We start from the raw sequence: 23,898 nt of genomic DNA on the forward strand, positions 1-23,898 counted from the left end.
CTTCACATGATCTTCTAGGCTCCTCTAAAGGGCTTGGGTCACTTCTCCAGCTCTGCCCTCTGTAGCACTCTAAGCTGTAGTTGACTCTACTCCTCTGCTGCTGCTGTTCTTGGTGGTTATTCCATGGTACTGATATCTCCAATACACTGAGGTCTTCTGCTACAACTAGGCTTCACCTCTCATAGGCTCTCATAACCTCCCATAGGCTCTCTTCATGGTGCAAAACCTCAACATCTTTGCATGACCCCTTCATACCTGGGCCGTCAACTACAACTGAGGCTGCGCCTTCACCAATGGCCTTCCATGGCCTCTCACAGTGCCAAGACTCAACTGCTCTCCATGACCCCTTCATGCCTTAAAAACCAGTACCACCTAGGTGATTCCTATGCATTACCAGGTCTAGTTGCTGCATGAGGTACAACCTTGACTATCTCAGGAACATAGCTTCTTTGAGTTCTCAGAAAACATGTCCCACATCTCACCTCAGAGATTCTGTTCTCTTCTTAATCACAAATAATTTCTTAACTTCACCTAACCAGTGTCCATTGTCCCAGTAGTTCCTTTTATTTTTGACTCTAAAGCTAGAGCCACATAACCAAAGCTGCTGAATTCTGCTGCTTGCAGGAGCTGGAATATGACCTCCTTGTTCTATTACACTGACACTAGTATTCTGTTTTCCCACTCTTTCACTGTCTAAGCTTGACTGTCCTAGAACTTGTTCTGTAGAATGACCTTGAACTCAGAGAGCTACATGGCTATCTCTTGAATGCTGGGATTAGAGGCATGTACCATCATGCCTGAGCCTGCTTTTTATGCCCATTATTCCTCAAGATCTGGATCAAAAGCCTGTGTCCTTCACTTCTGGATTGTAGTTCATTCCAGATCAAAAGTCTAAGTGAAAGCAATACCAGATAATAATAATGCCTAGATATAACTATTCCTTATTCAACACAAATGCATAGACAGTAGTTGGGTGGGATTGTGCCCTGAAGTCACCACTCTCTTAATCTGTTTATCTTCTTCAACATAGGATTCAGCTCTGTTCTACTTACTGGTGCCCCTTTACTCTTTGAACCATATGTTTTACACTCCTCCTTTTGAAGCTTGCTACACTTAATCAAAATGCTCTTCCTGAGACTAAAGTAGAGGGAAAAAGTTTCTGCTGGGCTTTTTTGAGACTTCCTTTGTCAGTGCAATTAATATAAATATCTTTACCTTAGCCTCAGGTAGCCTCTTCAGATAAAGGCTAAAAGCAGCCACATTCTTCACCTAAATACCACATAGCCAGTCTCTAGGCCACTTACTGAAATTCTTTTCCACTGAAACCTCTTGGAGCAGGTCTGCACAGTTCAAATCACCCTCAGCACCAATGCCTTCTATATTCCTACTAGGATGCCCCATTAAGACCCACTTAAAGCATCCCACTGCTCTCCAAAGCCCCAAAATCTACATTCCTCCAAACAAAAAGCATGGTCAGGTCTATCGCAGCAATACCCCACTCCTGGTACCAATTTCTGTCTTACTTAGGGTTCCCATTGCTATGAAGAGACACCATGGCCAAGGCAACTCTTATAAAGGACAACACTTAATTGGGGCTAGCTTACAGGTTCAGAGGTTCAGTCCATTATTATCAAGGAGGAAGCATGGCAGCATCCAGGCTCTGAGTCTGGAAGAGCTGAGAGTTCTACATCTTGTTCTAAAGGCAAACAGGAGAAGATTGTCTCATACATGGCTGGGGGAGGGTCTCAGAGCCTGCCTCCACAGTGACAGACTTCCTCCAATAAGGTCACACTTATTCCAACAAGGCCACACCTCCTAATAATGCTATTTATTGGGCTAAGCAAACCACCACAAATACAGGGCTCTATGAAGAGTTCCTAACAGTGTATTTCTGTACACCTTCTCTCTTCCCTATCATCACAAAGCTAGCAGAGTCCTGAACCTGGGAGCTTGGGAAAAGTTTTTAACAGCAAGGTTCTTTAGAGAGTCAAGGTCACAGGCCAGATTTAGTCAGACACAAACCAGGTTGCCAAAGGAACAAAAAGCAAAGTCAAAGAATCAGGTCCTCAGAGTGGCTAGCCCCAGACTCTTGGGTTGCAGGAATGGTGTGCCAGGAGCTAAAACACCATGCATAGCAATGGGACAGAGCCACACGAGAGGAACATTTAAATGCAACTTTGGTTTGCCGTGGGCCAAGATCCAAGAAGGAGAAGCTACTGCCAAATTGGCCCCATAAGGAGACTGGGATCTTTAAAATCAATAATTGATCAGGTGTCAGGGGTAATGGGATACCAGGTTCTCATACAAAGAAGGGGGTCCTGTCAGTGAGAGACAGCTTAGCTCATACCACTCAAGGGGTGATGATACATGGCTAAGGAAGATGACCTTTAGGTCCTCCACCTTCTCTTCCCTATAGGTTTAGAGCACCTACATAATTGTGGAGGTTGATTTAATGGTGTATTCCTTTAAATTTGCCTTAGTTTTGAAGCTACTTTCCCTTTGAAAACTGTGAAGAAAGGGAGAGAGATGTGTGCTTCGTCCATTGGACCCAGTAAGGATTGGGGTATCAACAGCAGAAAACACGGAGCAAATCCATCTCCAAGATGACCACTCTCAGGGTCCACCCACATCCTAGGTCTGTCCCCCAGATCTCTGTCTGCATAAAACTTGGAGGATTCTCTATACTTCTCCAGGTGGCCTTTGTGGGACCAGGTACACAGAAATTATTCTGAGGGTTGGGAGAGGAGTGCTAGCCTGGGAGTCAGGACCACTCACATTAACCAGACACTCTTTCTTAAAAGTAACAAATTGGCCATGTTGACCATCCTAATGGTCCCTGCATCACTAATGCCTCCTCATTTATCGATTTACCTAAATGTCCAAATTGACCGGGAAGGCAGGGTTGAGATGTGAACCCCAAAGGCAGGCCTTGGGTGACCCAGGGAGCAGAATGAAGCAGATTGCAGGAGGTTAAACAATGACATATTTAGGAGTCAGCTTCCTCAACAGACATGTCTACTCCAGGACTCTTTTCACCCAGGCCATACCTGGGCATTCTGTTGGCACAAGACAGAGCAGCAGAGGCTGACAGAAGAGTTTGTCAAAGGAGCATTCCACAGCTCTGGAATAGTGGGACTAATTCCCCAGAACCATGGTGAATTCACAGATATTTCCTTCTAGAAGTGTTTCATTTAAAAAGAAGACACTTAGACTTTTTTCTAGTTCCTGCACACTATTCCTTCAAAAGGCCAGTTGATAATTACATAACCTTGAAAACCTGCTGTATCTTCTTTTTCCAGTAGGTTCACCAATTAACACTAACAACTTAATAGCTAGGACATGAGCCCAAACTAGGAACTCCTAATTTAAACCTTCACTAATTAACCCATTGGTCTCCAAGTGCTTCCTGCAAGAAACTCTTTCTCCTTTCCAAGTGGAACTGTTAATATCCCAAGATCTAAAGACTCTTGGTTCCTGGAATGAAGATAATATTGGGGTTTTTGTTGTTTATTGATGGGTGCTAGGACTTGCCAGTGTAGTGATGTACTACACTGGAGAGATTTCAGGTGTCAAATAAACAAGGAATTTTCACATGGGCACCTCCCTTTCCACTTGTTAAACAATTCATTTGCCACCAAACCAAACCACCTGAGTTCAATCCGTGGGGCCCATAGGTTGGAAGAAGAGAAGTGGCTCCTACCTGTTCTCTCCTGACTTCTGTGTGTACGCCATGGCTCCAGTCTGCTATGCCCCCCAACATACATACACAAAAGTACATTTAATTAAAACAAAGATGTTTTAAGGTGGCTTTCTACTCTGTTCCATCCCAGAGACAGCTTTATCCTCTCATGAAGGTCAGGGAGGATAGATTTGGCTTTTGAGGTGCCTTTAACTCTTCTATGGCCCCTTTGACCTCAACTACATGGCCTACATGTTCTGGTGTGATTCACCCCATGGCGAGTTCCACAGCACAATTAAGGCTGAGAATGGAAAACTTGTCATCAATAGGAAGGCCATCTCCATCCTCCCGAAGTGAGATCCTGCCAACGTCAAATGGGTGATGCTGGTACCAAATATGTTGTGGAGTCTACTGGCATCTTCGCCACCATAGAGAAGGTCCGGGTTCACTTGAAGGATAGACCCAAAAGGATAATTATCTTGAACCCTTCTGCTGATACCCCATGTTTTTGATGGGTGTGAACCATGAGAAGTATGAAAATTCATTCAAGATTGTCACCAAAGCTCCCTGTACTACCAACTGCTTAGCTCCCCCGGCCAAGGCTGTCCACGACAACTTTGGCATCATGAAAAGACTCATAGCCACAGTCCATGCTATCACTGCCACCAAAAGACTGTGGATGGCTCCTGTGGGAAATTGTGGTGTGATGGGCATAAGGCTTCCCAAAACATCATCCCTGTATCCACTGGCACTGCCAACACTGTGGGCGAGGTCATCTCAGAGCTGAAAGGGAATCTCATTGGTACAGTTTTCTATGCAGGGATGGGTACAATAGCAGGCTTGGTGCAAAGATATGATACAAGCTCAAGGATCGAAGTAGAATGTTTGTCCCTAGGGTGCCTTAGGCACAGCACATGGCCTTTGCAACTGGTACTTCCCCAGGTGTACCATGAAGCTGCTCTTGTAAATATCACGTTTGGTTGAGCAACCGCAGTCACCAGGAACAGGCAGCTGAGTCTGACTGCTCTAACATCTCTGTTCAGAATGGAGAACTGTTGTTCAAATGGCAGTGACAGAAAAAACAACACTCCCAGATCACAAGGTAGTGACTGTCACAAGGACCTGGATCACACTGGTCAGTAAAACGAGGAATGATACCACTCCCCTGTCTCAGATATGGTCTCTATTGCTGTGATAAAGCTTCATGACCAAAAGTAACTTGGAGAGGAAGGGTTTGTTTCTTCTTACAGCAGTCGTCCGTTATCCAGAGAAATCAGGGGGGAACTCAAGGTCAGAACCTGGAGGCAGGAACTGAAGCAGAGGTCATATAGAATGGAAGAGAGCTGCTTACCGGCTTGTTCCTCGTGGCTTGTTCTCTCTTATAGCATCTGCCCAGAATTAGCCCCACCTACAATGGACTGAGGTCTCTCACGTTAACCATTAATTAAGAAAATGCTCCATGGGCTTGCCTATAGATCAATCTGGGGGTGGGGCACATTTTCTAAATTGAGGTTCCCTCTTTCCAAACAATTCAAGTGTATGTCATGTTGGCAAAAGAACCAACCAGAAAACCCCATCACTCCAGGTTTGCAATGCAGTATAAAGGATCCACTTGACCAATCAAGGTCAAGTTACAGTCAATACAGTCTTTGGGTGGCACAGAACTGTCAGGATGAGGAAGGAAGCTGTCAGTGCATTTGCAGGAACCTCTCCAGGATGGAGTGGGTGAATGAGTTTCCACCTATTTTCCAATAATAGAGCCTAACACTTATTGAATGATCACCCTCCAGCAAATACTGGGCTAAGCACATTACCAGGATTATTTTATTTAATCCCCACAGCGGCTCCATGGAGGTTAAGTAGCTAACCTATAGGTCAGGGTAGCTTGAAGGGCTAGAACAGCCATTCAGCTCTGGTAGTCTGTCTCCAGAACCAATGCCTGTGGTCTCTGTGTTCCCTCTCCAACCTGTGGACATTCTCCTTATTTTCTAGCATCTTAGAGAATTGCCTTCTCACCTCTCTCCCCTAGATACCAGCTCATCTCCTCCTGCTGGCCTAAAGCATTGCTTCCTGGTAGCCTCCCTGTAATGCTCTGTAGGCAAGCTGGCAATGTGATATCCCTCCGCACCCCTCGGTGCCCAGAGTGACAATGGGGTTGGGTCTAGCATTGGCAAAAGACACCTTGAGCTAGCAATCTTGAGTGCCAACCAGTCTTTTATGGCATCCCAGCCACAGACCCATCTCTGAGGCCAGTGTTAGTTCTACAGAGGACCTGCCCAAGAGTGCTCTGGTAAGGGCATAAAAGGAGACTGGAGGCAGGCAGAGGGAGAAAGGACTTGTTGCTTCTGATTACCGACCCTTCGGCCCTACAGTAGCACGGTTCCTAGTTTTTTGAGCACTTTGCAGACAGCACATTTGCAAGAGTACATGCCAGGGCCCCCTGTTCCAAATTCTGATGATGGTCCCATCAGTCCCTGGTCAGCAAGCTTCCCCAGAAGACTTCCCACAGGTCCTTATAACACCCTTCCAGGGTCCCATTCACTTCCTTTTCTCTTTCCCTAGTCTAGAAATAGCAACTGCAAGGCCTTTCATTAACGAACTTGCAAGTCCCATGCCTTCTCAGCTCTAATGCCTATTAACCACATCCTCATATTCAATTCTCGCCATTACAATAATTCAAATGGTTTCTGATTTACATACCTGGTCGTTACAGTGTTCCATAGAGAGATAGTTTTCTCTATGTGTCACAACGGTCAAGTTTGTGGAAGCACACAGTCCCAACCCCATCTTGCAAAAAGACCTTGGGAAAACACTCAGAACTGCCCAAACTCATTCGCTGATGTACACTCAAGAGAATAATCCCCATGTTAGAATCGGAAGGGGTGCTAGGGAGTGTCTAATCGATGTAGACACATATCTGACACCTAGGACAGGACAGGCAATCTGCCATGCTTGTTACTAACGCTGTCTCCCTTCGTTCTGAATCCCTTCCTGAGTGGCAGGAAGTATCCTCTTCCTGCTCCAGTTAGCTTAACTCTTCCACCACGGCTGGACGATTTAACTTCAGGCTTCTTCAAATATTAAGAACAGAAGTCTGGGGTGACTGTTCTGGGTTTGGCTTCTCTCTTTTCCTAGTAATCAATCACCCAGTATTTATGGAGCCCTGGCAGTTGTCATCCCAGGAAGCGCTTCACTTATGAATGAGTGTGGAAGGTCGCCTCTAGATGAACATTCTCTTTCCTTTATGGCCCTACAGGGTTTCAGCAACAGCTCAATAGGCACTTTTCATAATCCCCCATTGTGTCGAGATATTTTTATCGTTCCTGTCTGACTCTGAGTGTTTCATACCATCCCACTGTTAAAATCCTGTTCCTGCCCAGCCATGATTGCTTATTCAGTAGCTTAAAAAAAGTTTCCCTACCTCAAAACAAAATCAAAATGGTTTCACCATTAAACACCTTATACCAAAATGCCTGGAGCCAATCAGTACATGGAGAATATATAAAACCATTCTCAAGAAGGTCGTGTCCAACATGTTCCCAGAACTCAGACGCTAAAACACCCTTAATCCCCAGCTCTGGCTACAACTGGCCAGTTCTGTGCAGGGACACAGGAAAAGTAAACACAGGAAAAGTAAAGAGAGGTGTTTCAGATTGGCCTGATGAGAAATTAATCATGAGGAGAGAAGTGCATGCCAAGTTGTGATAACTAATGATAATAACAGTGTTATTAAGTCCAGCTCAAAATCTCCCATCTTTATTAGCACAATTATGAACTAAATTGTGCCCTCCCACAAATTCACATGGGAAAGCCCTAAAACCAGGACCTCAGAGTGTGACTGTATTTAATTGAGTTAAAATGAGGTCAGCGGGCTGTATCCTAATCTAATTTTATTGCTGTCCTTATAAGAAGGGGTGACTAGGACAAACACAGAGACAAGGCAGATACTGGCACATAGGACTATACAAAGGCATGGGAAGAAGAGGCTGCCTGCAACACAAGGAGAGGTGTCAGAAGAGAGTAGCCTCATCTTAGTCTGCTGCCCTGAAAATGATGAGGAAATGAACTTCTGTCCTTTAGACCACCTGGTCGCCAGTACTTGGCTGTGGCAACCTATGGGCTCTCAAAATACTTCCTAACATGGGGTGTACTTAGTCACAGCTCTTTGCTTCTCTGGTGGGTATACTGACAGACTTTGCTTGGCTGCCTCAACTTGTCCCTGAATAAATGTTCTCTGGATCAGTCCTCCCCCTCTGCTACTGGCTCTGACAGGATGAGGTGTCTGTGTGGTACGACAGAAAAACAGTTCTGAACAGATATTCTCAATGAGCAATGAACTCTTAATTGGCCTTCATTAATATGGAGAGAGCCCAGGCAGGAGATTTAAGACCATATAGATTCCAAACTCCAACAGCATCCTTGTCAGCTTGTTCAGACATCTCAGCCTTATGTACCCCCTCCCCCCACTGCAAGACCCTAAGAGCGTTAGGAACCCATCTATTGCTGCCGTCTACTGCTAAAGCATCTTGGCCTAGGAAAACCCCAACTTCTGTTTGACAGAAGCAGTCTAAAGTTTATATATGCTTCTTATGGGCCAAAGGGAACTTCTCTCCTTGACTTATTTTTAAACTGTAAATGTTAAATTAGCATTTTGTAAGATGGCTCTGACACACAAAAGAGTTGATGTAGTCTTACACAAGTCTGTTTCAAAAGGAGGAAAATGTGTTTCCCTCAGAAAGCCACAAAAAAAAAAAAAAAGAAAGAAAGAAAGAAAGAAATCCCAGGCCAAGAGCATTCTTATAGACCATCCAGTCTAATGTATGTCTTTGTTTTGCCTCCGTTTTAAGCATCAGACCCAGGTTTCAAACGCAACCTTGTGAGGTTTGAGTAGACAAAAGATGGAAGCTGAAACTCTTAGGTTGAAGTGGGCCTGGGGCTCGGAGGAACTCTAGAGTGAAAACCTGCCCACCCCAGCTCTTTACTTCCCAGATTTTTCTGATAAACTGCCGCAGTTAAGGTCGAGCATTTTATAATGATATGGCCAAATCTCCTGCTTGGTGACCCATAGACTTTGTGTCACCGAGTGGCTCACTGTGACCTTCTTTCTCTGGATGACAAGTTGGGCTTCAGCACAACTTCATGCTTAAGCAGCTCTTGGTGTACGATGCCAGGAACACATGTGTAAGCGTTGTTAAGCAAATGCCAGGATTTTTAGTCAGATTCATGCATCAGGACAAAAGCTCTAGAGCTAAGGTTATGGACTTTGACAAATATTCACATACTCTGAGTTGTTCTCCAATCTCTGTGTGCTTTGGGAAGATTTCCTACAAAGTCTGGTGCAATGGAGTCAAGTATGATGAGCCTAGGAATGTGCACGCACGTGTATGTTTGTGTGTGTGTGTATGTGTGTGTGTGTGTGCGTGCGTGTGTATGTTTGTGTGTGTGTATGTGTGTGTGTATGTGTGCGTGTGTTGTGTGTGTATGTGTATGTGTGTATGTGCGTGTGTGTGTGTGTGTGTGTGTGTGTGTGTGTGCGCGTGTATGTGTGCGTGTGTGTGCATATGTGTGTGTGTGTGTGTGTGTGTATGTGTGTGTGTATGTGCGTGTGTGTGCGTGTGTGCGTGTGCATGTGTGCGCATATGTGCGTGTGAATGTGTGTATGTGTGCGTATGTGCATGTGTATGTGTGTGTGTGTGTGTGTGTGCACGCACACACACACATGAAGACATAAAGGTGGTTCAAGGTTCAAACTTCTAGAAAACCATTCTATCAAGCCCCACTACAAACTCACCCTATCACATCCTAGACAGGAATCTCTCACAGCAGCATCTGTGTAAATGCCAAAGGTAACCGGGCCGGTTCTCCTAGGAGTTCTCATGGAGACAGCATAAAGACAGATATAAGCAACCAAACTCTGCGTTCGTAAATATGGTTTTACTAAAAAAACCAACCAAGCAGTAAGGACACATGAAAATGGTACTGTGGATAATGGTAACTGTCTCTTAAGACAGCTCTTGCAAATTTGAAAGAGATACAATAACAACTTCCAAGGGTTCATGCTCAACTAGTGTGGCGGTCAGTCCAAGGAGCTGCGAAGTTAGAAAGGGTTAGAAAATAAGGGAAAAGCTCACATTTTGCACTGAGAAATTTCTGTATCAATCCGTGCCCAAACCAGATGTTTTGACTGATAATTATTATGATGATAATTCATTTAACTAGAAACAAAATGGGGTGTGACTGTTTACTGCTACCCGCTTCCCCAGACCTACAGAGAAATAAGAGGGAAAATCTCAAAGGTTTTACTTGTGGCTAAAAGGAATATTTTCTCAATTAACCAAAAATAGTGCCTTTATGTTCCTCACTAGTTGTAAAGAGACTCCTTGCACCTTGCATAGAAAAGCCAAGGTGGAGGCAGCTGTCAGGGTCCTGAAAATGCCTTCAGTTTGGGTTTCCATCTATAAAAACACTGTTCTCAGAAAGCCCTCAGGTTGTCAGCTGTGGCATGAGACTTCTGGGTGCTATTCTTGTCTTCTGTCCTTCCTGAGGAGCCCTTCCCAAGACCAAGAGATTATGGTGAAATGAAAGAAAGATACTTCTAGAAACTTAGGGGGAGGCTTTACTGGAACAGAGAGTATATATCTCAGAGGACATATATAGCATGGCTAAAATCCTTAATATGTCTAAGAATTGGCACTGATCATAAACACTGTGTTTGCAGTAAGTCACACCAACCAACATAAGGGGAAGATTCAACCATTGCTGACTTGGGCTAGTGGAGCCCAAACAATGGGGTGGGGCACACTTACCTGTGACTACCTCACATACACCCCAGCAAAGGAAAACAATTTGTACCTAGACATAAACTTAGTAAATATTATATAACATATGCAGCACTGTACAGCATACGTCACAGCTGAATTTCTTCAACAGCAAGGCAGAAACTACATACTTTCATTTTAAACTTAGCTCTTTAGAAAGAGAAACTGTGATGTTTTGGAAAATAAAAATCTTTATATTGTTTTTAAATGTTTTTTTTCCACCGTTATCCCTTTTGAGACCCCTCTCATCTCTGTCCTTCCTGGGCTTGCCTTTCCTGAGAAAAGTCTCCTGGAAGGTCACCAGCATTCCCATCCAATCGGACGTTTGAATTCAGGACCAAGGACAGTGGTTTCTGCGCCGAGCCTGCTGTTTAGGCACAGGACCTGTTGTAACAGGTGAAATAGACCCTCTCGTCCCTTCAAAAGGCACAGCACAGATGGACCTGCAAGAATTGCTGCTTTCCTAGGGATGCTCTTCCTTCGTCTTTTTTAACCAGAAGAGAACTCATCCAAAGTCAGGGACAGGATCTGTAAAAGGGGGACTTAACTCTACACATGCAATGGTAGGTCTGGGAAACAGGTGCTTGCGGACCTTTGTCACAGTCTCACAGCCATGGTGACATCCCACAGAGTGTGTCTCTAAAATCAGCTCAGCAAGGCATAAAGTCCAACAACACAGCCCATCTGGACACATCTGGGCCAAGTGGTGTCTCAGAAGTGGGCATTCAACTCTAGGAAGTCCTAAGTGCTAGGAAACCTCCCTTTTTCACGTTCTGGAGCAACACGGGAGCACAGACGTCTCCTGGAATAATGTGCTCTGGTGAGATAGAACAGAAGCTAGAGAGGATATAAATACCCTGCAATTCTCTTAAATACCCTTATTTATAGACATGAAAGTTGGAAACCAGAATTCTTGCTGCAATATGAAGAAAGTAGAAACTAAATAAAAAATGAACATTTAGCATGTTATGGAAGGGTCAGAGCTCTCTTGGAAGGTGCTGTTTGCAACCACAAAGAAAGAAATTGTGTTCTAGTTTACCACATACACAACCCCCCCCAACACACACACACGCGCGTACACAGGCACGCACACTTGCTGTATTTTTCAGCATCCTGAGGTCAAAGGAAAACAATAAAGGATTGAAAGCCCCTAGTCGCAGCAGTTCCCCAGACCTCTCTTCTTTATTTAATAGGGTTGAGGAGGAGGGGGGCTTGCATGCCCCTGTGTGTACAGGTACAGTGCACACGTATACACTGGTATGGGGGGTAAAGTTTCGCCTCAACAGTCATTCTTCAGGTGTTATCTATTTTTTTTGAGACAAGGTCTCTCACTGGCTGGGAGCTCACTAAATAGGGTAGACTCTCTGGCCAGCAAACCCAGGGATCTATCTGTCTCTGCCTCCCCCAAGCTGGAACTACAAATGTATGCTCCTATACTGCCTTTGGAGGTGGAGGGGGCTGTCATCCTGTCATCTTGAGAGGCAAGAATTTTACAGACTGAGCTCCTGCCCCCATGTTCTCTGTTTAAAGGTGAAATGAGAACTGGAGCTCAAGGGAATCTAGGATCTGTACCAAACCTGTCAGGGCCCAGGGGCCAAGGTTCAAGTTCCAGGTCTAGACACGGTAATACAAAACCAAATGGAAAATGATCATGACTCAGTAGCGCACGGAAGAGGGGCTATACAGAGGGGACGTGGTGACACGGTCTTGTGACCCACCTAGGAATCTGTCCCAGCTGCCCTCATAGGATCTTCCACCTAACTGCTAAGGGCAGCCACTTGCTTCTCGGGTGGCCTCAGGGAACTTGATTGTCCTTCTCTTCCAACCAGATTCCACCGAGCACGCCATATGCTTAGTACCCAGGTCGTGCACTAAGAATGCAGGTAAATAAGGAGGGAGTCAAACCAGACAACTGCAAGTCACCGTGCATTGGTTGCTCCTTTACTAAAGAAGAGAGGACAGCTGCGAGATGGCTCAGTGGGTAAAGCCACTCGCAGGGCCTGATGACCTGGGTTCGAGCCCCAGAGCCTACATCAAGGTGGTAGAAGAGAATCAACACTGTAAAGTTGACCTCTGACCTTCATAATATACTTATGGCACGAGTGCATGTGGACCCAGAATCAGTATGTTCTGAACTGCATCGGGAACAGAAAAAATGGCCTTTGGTCAGACTGAGCCTCATCATTTCTGCCCTCAGAGGGTCTACCTGCTTTTGCCAAACCCACCATGCTGAGGAGAGCCGGATTTCGAGCAGCATGCTGCCTTCATGAGGGGACTGCCAGGTAGGTGGGGCTGCTATGCATTGCTCAGGCCCATGATACACACTAGCCCTTGGATTTCAATATTGTCATAGAGAGCTGCGTTCTTGTGCCTAATGGATTCTGATCACCCCCACAGAGGAGGACCCTGTCATCCCCTTGGATTTGCTTGGAGTGATTTCTCTCAGGCTGCATTACCTTAGGAACTGTCTCCTAGGGATGGATTGAATCAAAGCCCAATCATACTTACTTTTCCCTTCCAAAGGAAGATGTCCCCCTTGGGTTGCCTAAGGCCTGGTTCCTGTGCTTATTTACAGAGGGATTGTTCGGTTTCAGATAGCCAGTCATTTTCTCTCCGAGTTGCAAAGCTGATTTCAGCCACCCAAGAAGTGTTATGAATATATAAACAATATATAAAGCTTAAAGAGCAGGCGGGGAGGCACCACACACCTCCCAATAAAGCTGGCTGTGTTGCAGAGGACAGAGATGCAATCTATCCTGCTCTTGGATTAAGCCCCCTTCTGCCTTTTCAAGAGACCTACTTCCCTAAGAATTCTCCAAAATCCCCTGTGTGGTGTGACCTCTGTCCTCTGACCTCAGAGATCAGCAATACCCCTTACCACAAAGACAGAAATTCTTTTTTGGCCATGCCAGCTAAATCCCAAGAAACTCTGGGTTGGGTGAGACCTTTCAATCCCAGAGGGAATTGAATCAGGTCCTGTAGAAAAAAATTAAAATCCTGGATGGTCTCTATGGGGGCCGAAATGAACCATCCTATTACCCAGCACCTCTCTGACGGTGAGGGTTAATTTATCACACGAAATCCAATCACTTCTTATAAAAGCAGTGCAGCTTTCATTTAGTTTGATGAGGTATATTGCAAGATTTCAGAAAATCAATTTTACTGAGAGCCATATTAAGCCCCAGGGAATATAACACTACATGTACCTCACATAAGTTTTTGTTATTACTCAGAGGATCACTGGGGAAATTATATACTTAGCCCGACGAAGGGTAATGGCTACCTTCATTGTCTTGGCTAACTCCCACCCTGCTTACCTCCATGAAATAACAAATAAAAATCGTCGGACTCCAAATTGGTGCCTACCTGAGCTTCACGGAGCCTGGGGCATGATGGCTATGAGCAAGAGCGACTTGATTCTCCGAAGAACTTAACTGCTTACAGCGTGGGACTTTATGGAGCAATGCTAAAACAATGAGAAGACAATGTGGACAGTGTCTATTTTAACCCAAGCCCCGGGTTCTCTAGTTTGCACTCTCAGCAAAGCACCCCAAAAGGGGTCCACAGTGGGCTCAAAATTGCTTTCAGTCCATCTTCCAGGTTAATAACTCCACAGACATACGTTTCACAGTCAGGAACTTTTCCACTGTGGCTAAGAACATTTCTAGCTATGCTCATCTGGTCTCTTGGAGACTTGTGTATGCAAGGCAATAAACCAAGCCCGCTCTTTATGGGCACCCCAACTTGAAGCTAGTGGCAGGGACTGAATACTTGAGCCAACTTTTGCGATAGCTTCTTTCTCCAAAGGCTGCTTCAAGCTAATAGAGGATGCAGAGTGGGTGTCGTAGGAGGAGTGGCGCTCTGGTGCTCCAGTTCTACAGGACTGGCAAGTACCAGGGCTGGGCCTGCTTATCTGTGCTCTAGGACTATGCTGTCCAAGATGATAGCATCTATCCATGTAATGCCATCGATACAGCAATGACTTAAAATTAAAACTCCAGCCCCATGGATAACCCTAGTCATACGGGTAAGTAGCCACTGTGCAGGACAGAAATAGAACATTCTCACCACCACACAGTGTTCTATTGGACATAGCCATGTGACAATCCAGATGCCATCTAGTTCTAGAGACCTGGGAGCCATCACATAGGTGTGCTAGTTTGGTTCAGGTTGGAGTTATTTACCATTCGTTCAGTGTAACATTTTCTAGGTCCTCTGTCACTCGCATGAATTGAGGCCAGATATGACCTCTTTATGGTCTTTAGGTCAGAGTAGCTTTCTTCCATCCCACCAGAGACAGCCGCAGGGAAACGGGAAAACTGGCTTTGGAAATTAAGTGAGAATGAAAAATATAAGCTTTGGGATAAAGTTCATATTCTGGAAACCACAAAGGAGGTTTTTATCAGTTGAAGAGATACCCTATGCCAAGAGCAAACCCCACTGCTATGGACTGAATTATGGCCCCCAATATGTATGTTAGCTATTTTTAGTACTGTAACAAATACCTGAGACAAATCAAGTTATAAAGAGAAAGGGAAATAGGAACATAATGATATATAGGGCATGTGCTTAGCATGTTGAAGGCCCAGTATTCCAATATGGTACACACACATATTCTCTCTCTCTGTCTCTCTGTCTCTGTCTCTGTCTCTGTCTCTGTGTCTCCCTCTCTTTTCACACACACACACACACACACACACACACACACACACACACACACACAGAGAGAGAGAGAGAGAGAGAGAGAGAGAGACCACTATATCAACTAATGAATTTTTCACCACTGTTAAATATCAAGCACAAGGGCTGCTGGGGGACATTTCAGATCCAATATAAAGTCTTATATTGAGGCCCTAATTCCCAGAACTTTGAATGTAACTATATTTGAAGATGATTCTTTTCAAAATAAATAAAATGAAGTAACCAAGTAAAACAAGGTCATTGAGGTAAGCCCCAATCCCAAGTGACCACTGTGGCCATAGGAGAGTGGGATACAGGGACACACATCAAGGGACAGCCAAGAGAAGAGACAGGTGAAGCAACTGGAGTTCCCTACAAGTCAAAAAGAGAAGCCCTTGAGGAGTCCAGCCCTGCTGACACTGTGATCCTGGCGTTCCAGCCTTCAGGACTAGGCTACAATAATACATTTCCACTGAGTGAGTCCGCAGACTGGGACACCTTCCCAGGGAACCAATATGTTTATACCGTGAGTTCTTCACGGTGTGGATCCTTCAAGGAACAAAACAGAGACCTGCGAGACTCGAGCTGTCAAGATCTCTTCAAATGCAGCGGGAGGGAGAGTTGTTTAGTTTACATTACCCATCATCACCATTCCTACCTCAAGCATAACAAAGCAGCTGCTTCTGTGCAGAATTATTGTTCTATGCCTTTGCCTGCAGGGAGATTCAGCCTTTGAAGCTGCTCAAGGAGCCAGTAGGGCAAAGGAACGTCAGAAAGTGACAGACAAATTACCCATGAGGAAGGACAGAACATTTCAGAAAACTGTTTTAAAAAATCATTCTGCCTCCACGGATACTACACTGTGACATCTATTACCAGGTGGGGGATGTCAACTGTAAATTAGATCGGTTTGTTTGTACACACGCCGGGTAGAACTACACACAAACATAATTCATCGATTTAGCAGCTTGTATGTATAGTTGGCTCCCCTCGCGGTGTTTAACAAAAATTAATTAATACTACATGCAGCCTCCCATACATGTGATGGAACATAAAAATCCAGAGGATGTGCAAGCTGTGTGTGTGTGTGTGTGTGTGTGTGTGTGTGTGTGTGTATGTGTGTGTACGCGCGCGCACGCACGTACATGCATTTGTTGCAGAGAATTAAACCTAGGGCCTCCTGCATGCTATATAAGCCCTATTCCACTGAACTGCATCTCCAGTCCTCTTTTGATAATTACATTTATTTATTTGTTTATTTATTCACTTCATGTGTGTGTGAATAAATACACACACACACACACACACACACACACACCACATGCATACATGTACTCAGTCCATGGTGCAAGTGTGAAGGACAGAAGACACCTTAGAAGAATTGACTCTTATTTCTTCCATGTGGGCTCTAGGAAATTGAACTCCTGCTGTCAGGCTTGGCAATCAGTACCCTTACCCACGAAGCCATTTCGCAATACCCATTCCCGACCTTTTAACATTTAATTTTGAAACAAGTTCTCACCTAGTTGCTCAAATGGCTTTTGAATTTGTGTTCTCCCAGCTCAGCCTTTTAAGAAGCTGAGATCGTCGGCATACGACACCAGGCCCAGCTATGATGCAAACTACAACAAAAGTATGTTCTTACCATAGTATTTTCTGTTCAATGAGTTCCATGAGAAACTACTTTGTACTCTTACACATGATACTTAGCCAAGAGAGGGAATGACTATTATCTCTGTAGCTATCTTTACACCTGTGTTTTTTGATCTGTCATAGAAATTTCAACCTTGATCTTCCTCCCTATTTTTTCTGACAGCTTGGTGGTCTTGTGCTCCTGAATCCATTTAAAGATACAAAGAGGCAGAGGTAAGGACCACTGGGAGCCAAGCACCTCCCTTATATTGTCTGCTGTCTGCCCCCCCCCCCCGCTAGCTCATCCTGAGTCAAAAGAACATGTTGCTCACGAAGCTTGCCCACCATAACACCTGGCAATCACAGGAGCACATGTATATACATGACATAGCTACCATGTTCTAGACCTCTACTGATAACTGCTGACAGAACAGTCTATGTCTCTCATCTGTGACTATTTAATTGACTCGTCAGGCTATGGGGTAACAGCAGGTCATGCTCAGCATTGATGCCCTTCCAATAATGCAAGGATGGCCAGTCCCTTTAGCACTTCCTCACCCCGGTAGAGCTGTTGGATATCATATAGTGAAAAGCTGACTCTATCAGAGCCCAGCCTTGCTACGCATGTATGCTAGCATGTCAGCTCAAGTTCTGTTCCACACAATTCACTCTCTCTACACTCCTCTCCCCTGACTGTGCTGAGACTTAGCTTGCCTGTGACTCTGAAGAAAGATGTCCTACTTTTCTCCTGTCCTCTGCATATTGGAAAAAGCCATTCACCAAGGGAATCTGAGCAGGTGCTTTCTTGGAAGCTCTAAATAACCCAGCTGATTATGAGTTGTTCAATCACTCAGAGAGGAGTCCCAGGGGGCACACATAAGCAACATCATCAGCTCAGGACACTGCGCTGGACATCAATCGTTAAGCTAGTCTTTCCACAATTTTGTTTTGTGTTTCCTGCATCATTGGGCAGTGGGAAAAAAAATAAAGATACTGAACATTCTCCCCCAAAGGCTCTTGTAGAAAGCAGCAAGAAACTGTCAGGACAGATAAGGCAAAGGTTATTGGTTTCTTTAAGGTCTACTGCCTGATTTCCCTCAGGGTCCCTGCTGTGGACAGTGGGGGATCTGCCTAGAAGTCAGGCATGTGTTAATTTGCATGATTGTGTTAACTAAGCATCACCCACTCCATCCCATCCCCAGTATAACCTAAATTAATTCAACAGGAGCAGGTGGCTTAATTTGTACATTATTCACATTTGCTAATAAACAAGCAATTTGGGTTGTAGAGAGAATTTCCTCTTGGGGACAGAGGCCAAAAATGTTTGCTCGGGCATTGACCAAGGGGATTCCATGCTACCTGTGACCCTCATCAAAGTCCTGCATTACTTTTTGCCCTGAGCTGATGTAGTTGGGGTTCATCTCAAGTTCCCCCACAATTCTTGTTTTCTATGATCAACCCCGACCGTGAGGGTAAGCACTGGCCTGGGTTCTAGGGTTGATATTCATCCTTACTGCTGGTGGGACCAGGCTATGCTTGTCCAGGAAAGAGACGGGCTTCTGATGACCCAAGTCCTAGTGTCCTGGAGTCCTAGTATTTGAATGGTTTCTGATCATCAGTTTGCTTGGGGTCCTTTCTGCTAAGCTTGATTGAGGCCTTGTGCTCTGACTCTGCCCACCTTTTTTTCTGAAACTGATGTTTCATCGTGAACTTCTTCCTGGAGCCAAGCTTTGGGTACCCAATAACTTTAAAAAGGTAGTCTGCCTGCCTGGCCATGGAGCGCCCACCCCTGCACTTCACTCCCCCCATTGCAGTGGTAATGGCTACAGTTTATATGTCTGTGCCTCGGAGACTTTACAGATGTTACTGTGGAGAAAACAGGAAAGTTAAGTGTCGTTTCTAAAGTCACTGGGAGTAGAGAGGAGCTACTCACAGCCCTGTGTGTGCTGCTTTGCCTTCCTTGCCTGGTTTATTACTGTCCAGTCTGGTGTCACCTCTTGACACCACTTTGAGATAGAAAGAACACACATGGCTGGCTGGGCTGTGGACCAGGATGGATGTGAAGGAAAATGACATTGGAGGATTCCTGAAAGTAGCACAACTAGGAAGAACAAGGGATGAAGGCTAAGGCTGGAGAGGAAGAGAGAAAAGAGACCCAAGGGTCAAAGCTAGAGGAGTACCCTCGCTGGACAAAATACTTGAGAGTGTGTCCTTTCCCTTACATAGAAGACTTAAAGTCCCAGTGACATCTGTAGCTACACTCTGGGCCATGGCTCCAGTCTTAAACGACCCATTGATTTCCCTGGTGTCTGATGCCAGGGAGAGAAGCAATAGCATTCTTGCTGTAGTTTGGAGCTGCAAAGTCCCTTCAATGTTAAAGGCTTGGTCACTGGCTTTGTGCTACTGGAGGAGAGTAGAGGCATTGAACAATGGAGCCTAGGAGAAGATCTTCCAATGGCTGGGTGTGTGCCCTTGAAGGGGTGCAGCAGGACCTCACTTCTTCACTTGCTCAGTTTCTGGCTCTGGGGTAAGCTCCTTTGCTCACCACACATTCCCAACAAGTCTTTCCTTACCACAGACCTGAAAGGAATGGGGAACTGACCGTGGACTGAAATCTGTAAATGTGTGAGCTGTAGTAAACCTTCTATCTTTATATAAAGTTGATCGTCTCAGAATGTTCATTGACTTAGAATAATGGAGGACTGGCTAATACAATCCAACTTCCTGGTAAGGATCACATCTAATGGTCAAAGCACGTAAGTAGACAGTTTTAAAGATGTCTCAGGAACAGTTCCAGGATCTGTTCTCTGCGTATTGGCGAGAAATGCAAGGCGGTGCTTCTAGTCAGCACCCATGTCAAAAGGAGCCTGAGAGCTCTGCACAACCGAATAACTTTGGGGCTTTTCAACCTGAGCTATGTCCTTGAGCTTTCATACCTTGAATACATTTATTGTTTGAAGATGTATTTTTATTTATTTGGGTATTAAGGGGTACACATACTTCTACATGCATAGAGGATAGAAGACAGTATGAGCTCTCTAGAAGCTGGAATTATAGGTGTTTGTGGCACGTCATATAGGTGCTCCAAACCCCAGTCCTCATGATTGTGTAGCAGGCACTCATAAACCCTGAACTGTCTCTCCAGACCCTCGCTTCATTTTAGACATAGATATGAGACAAGGAGAGCCAGCTCCATCCAACAAGCCTGCATGAACTGTCCTGATGTGTCTCTAAGAGAAAATGGAGCTCCATTTGCAGTACCCTCCACCTCTGAGTTCTTAGCAACTCCTACTCCAAGCAAGAGACTTAGGAGCTTGAGGAAAAGCTACTAACAAAGAGAAGAAAAGCTTCTGGGGAAGTGGACCGAATGTCTATCTTTCCCAGAGTGACAGCATCAGGAGATGGGGCTTTGTAGGTTAATTAGATCATAATTATAGGGCCCTTGTCTGGCAAAATTAGTGTCGTAAGAGAAAAGACATCATGGAGTTCATTTTCTCCCCACTCTTTACTTCCTCTAGAGGACACAGTGAGAAGCCAGCCATCTGTAGGTCAGGACAATCCTCACAAGGAACTGAATCCCCCAAACCTACCAGCACCTTGATCTTGGACTTCCTAACCTCTTGAACTGTGAGGAAATTACTTCTTGTGTTTTGAAGGAACTTGATCTGTGGTATTGTGTTACAGTCACCTAAAATGACCAATACAGGAATAGCAAAACTGAAGAAAGGCAGCATCGTGCATCAACACGACCTGTCTACCCAGGGGATGGCAAAGTTCCGATATCTCCTTCATGAGACAGCTTTTCAGGAAAGACCTGTCGTAGCTACAGACAGAAGTGGCCACCTTTGTTTGGCGACATAAAGAGCTCTGATAATTGCACCTGCTGTACATTGTGTCTTCTGTAGAATCAGGCCTGCCTCGTCCCTGGGCTGACTGTGAAATCTTTCCTTTGAACTGGCTAATAGGTTTGGAGAAAGAGTGCCTGCTGAGATGGGTGAGCCTCTTCTTTGTCACAGGGTCTTCCCATGCTTCCTCTATGAGGCCTTTCCTCTGAACATTTCAGATGTGACTGGAGCTGGCTGACCGGCAGCTCAACAAGATCACGGAAGTCCAGATCTTAGGGATCGGGAGCTCAATTGTGTGAATTTACCGAAGTTCTAGGTGATTGGTTCAAACTAATCAAACTCTTGAGACATGGCGGCTGATGAACACATTTTTCCCCCTAAAGTATAAAGTATTTTTGAAAAGCCAAATGACTGGCTCCAGGGAAGGTCACAGAGCAGGGTAAGGGAAGATTTTTTAATGGCGGGTGTCATCAGGCTGTAACAATTCTCTGCCCTGCTGAGGGGCACCCACCAAATGGGCCAGAGGACCCCTGGAGCCCGTCAAGATAGCCACCCATTCAGACAGGACCAGAGATGACTCTTCAACACAGACTTCTCATTTTTATTCTTAATACCCCCAGGTTGAACACAAACTCCTTTCTATCATAAATCTGATGCTGTTTCCATGATTACTATTTACCTTAGATTAAATTGTGTTCAGAGGAGGTCTCTGTGGTGAGTCTGGGGAGACTCTCTAAGCTTATCTGTAGTCTATTTCAAGTTGTCTCTGCAGCAGATGGCTGGTGTCATCCGTGAGATATTAAGGCTTTGAGGCTTCAATTTCAGATGGTGCCATTTCCCAACCTGTCTCCATTCCACCCTCCTGGGTCATGGAGCTGAAACAGTGAAAAGTTTAATGAATAAGAGATTGACGGGACAGAGACCAGTGGATAAAGATTTTAGCTGGGATTGTAACCGATGGAGCCTACTTCACCTAACTGCAGCTTGGAACAGGGATCTAGAGTCCCCCATGGGTTAGCACAAGTTGATGATGGGTCTTATAGGAATATTGTTAGGGTGCCCGTTTCCCACCGCAACTGCTGTATTCTATCTTGTCAGTCATTTTCTACTGTGGTAGAGAGAAGACTAAAACAAACACACAGATGAAGCAAGAAACCCGCCCATTTAGTAGAAGCTAAACAACACCTTACCTCCCCAGAATAGCCAATGTGTGAAGCCCCTGGGTGGAAAAATGAAGGCTTTAGCTTCTTTGTGGGGAGCGATCCACTCTAGTTCTATGGGCAGACAAAACCCACCTGTGCCTCCCTTGCTCAAAGACTAAACAATTATTGATTCTTTTCCATTTATTTGTTTCTCTTTTCTCAAATTAGTGTTCATAGATTCCCCCAGCCCCACAACAATCAAATGATTTAGCTAGGACATCTAGGAAGCTCATAGGAGTCCAGAAAGGCACCAGTTTGGCTAGCTGTCACACACAATAAGGGTAAGATATACGTAGAGCGGTTTATAAGAAAAAGCAACAGTCTAAGAACCAGATACAAGTAGGCAGTCTGTGAGAATGATCTAGAGTGAGGATTTGAAGGACTCAGGTTCAACTGAATATAATTCATAACGCAATCAGATACCCAGCAGATGAACATCATTAAGGGAACTGAAGGCACTGTCATAGCCCTGTGCTGGATTGTTCCAGGAAAAGGTGGGCATCTAGGAGTCCAAACGCCCTGGCCTGGCACTCAGCCCTAATCCCACTCCTTGGTTGTTGCTCAGCAACCCACTCCACTGAGCCTGCACAGCTCGCTCACAGAGATGTTAAACACCCATGCTTTCGCCACTCTGGTACTGAATGAGAGCCAAAGCGATTTCTTTCTCACCCCAGTCATCCTTGCCTCTAAAAGCCTGTCTATTCTCTGGAAGTTTAAACAGATTGAAGGATTTCTGCTCTACCATAGCTTGGAGGAAAAACTCAATATTTGTTATTCTCAGATCTTAATGCCTGCTCGTGGTGACTCTCGTGTTGCTCTTTGAAACGACCGTGGTGTTTTAATAATACAACATTCTTCCCGGTATTGTTGAAATAGCACATTATTCTGTGTATCCAATTGCAATGCGTTTCCCCTGCCCTTGTGGTGCATTACAGCTGTGTACCCTCTTGCAGAAGTACGTATAATTGGAGGAGGAATTTTCCAGCAAGCCACTGAAGGTGTGAGGTCATATGCCACTCTGTTCGTGGAACTGCATTCGAGGGCTGAGAAAGCCGTTTTAGGGGGTAAACACAGGTTTAGCCCAGCGTTCCCAGTGGGTCCCACCTTCCCGCCTTGCCTACCCCAGTTAGCCTCACCCCATCTCTACTGTCTGGTTTACATGTCCAACTTCTCGTTCCTCAGATGTGTTCCCACACACGAGCTCTTGCTTGATAATGGAGTCACATTCTTCCTGAAATTTCTCCATCATTGGACCTGGAGTCCTCAGGTCAGGACACGTTCAATACTGTGGTTAAGTGGATTTATCTTTCCCTAAACCTGAACATACACATACCAGTGGTCAACAGGTCATTTTGCTTCTGACCCATAATTGCAGGGGCTAAATTTTTGAGTTAAAACACTAACTTTTTCTAGAGAAATTTTAGGTTTAGCACACATGTGAATTATAGTCCTCATATACCACAGCCCTAACACCTGCATAGCTCTCTCCATATACCACAGCCCCAACACATAGCCAGCTCTCCTCAGTATCAGCACCTCTGTCTAGCACTGTATAGAGGCTCCAACCCACACGCACAATCATTCTGACCTAAGGTTCATAGCTTACATTAAATTCCCTCTGGGTCCTTTGATGTGGTTTGGATAAATGCATAATAAACTGTGACTACCATCATATTACATAGTCTCACTGTCCCAAACACCCTCTGCATTCATGTTTTTAATTATGGAAATTGAAAACGCTGTCCTCACATGAAAAGCAGAGCTTCCAGAATGTGTTGGCACTTCTCCAGCTTGGCGGCACTGGGTACTCAGTAGAGGTTGTTCCTGTCAGAGATCACATATTCTAGCACAGGTTACCATAACCCCCTGTGCTCCCTACTAATCACTTTCTGGACTTTTTCTGGTTCATTATGTAGATAGTGAAACTGTGACCCCTGCCTTCAAAGCCGAGTTGGGTCAGATCCTGAGAACCCTGACTCCCAAGTCCCTTTTATCTGAGATGCGCACTTGGAGAATCTTCTACCCCTGACAGCAGACCAGAC

At 45.1% G+C, this 23,898-nt stretch overlaps 1 pseudogene; it reads left to right on the top strand.

The window, feature by feature from the left end:
* The first annotated feature begins 3,922 nt into the window (after positions 1-3,922).
* LOC116895809 lies at positions 3,923-23,885 on the top strand (annotated as a pseudogene).
* The last annotated feature ends 13 nt before the right edge of the window (positions 23,886-23,898 follow it).

Source organism: Rattus rattus, chromosome 3 (assembly GCF_011064425.1).
Source record: "Rattus rattus isolate New Zealand chromosome 3, Rrattus_CSIRO_v1, whole genome shotgun sequence".
Taxonomy (NCBI): domain Eukaryota; kingdom Metazoa; phylum Chordata; class Mammalia; order Rodentia; family Muridae; genus Rattus; species Rattus rattus.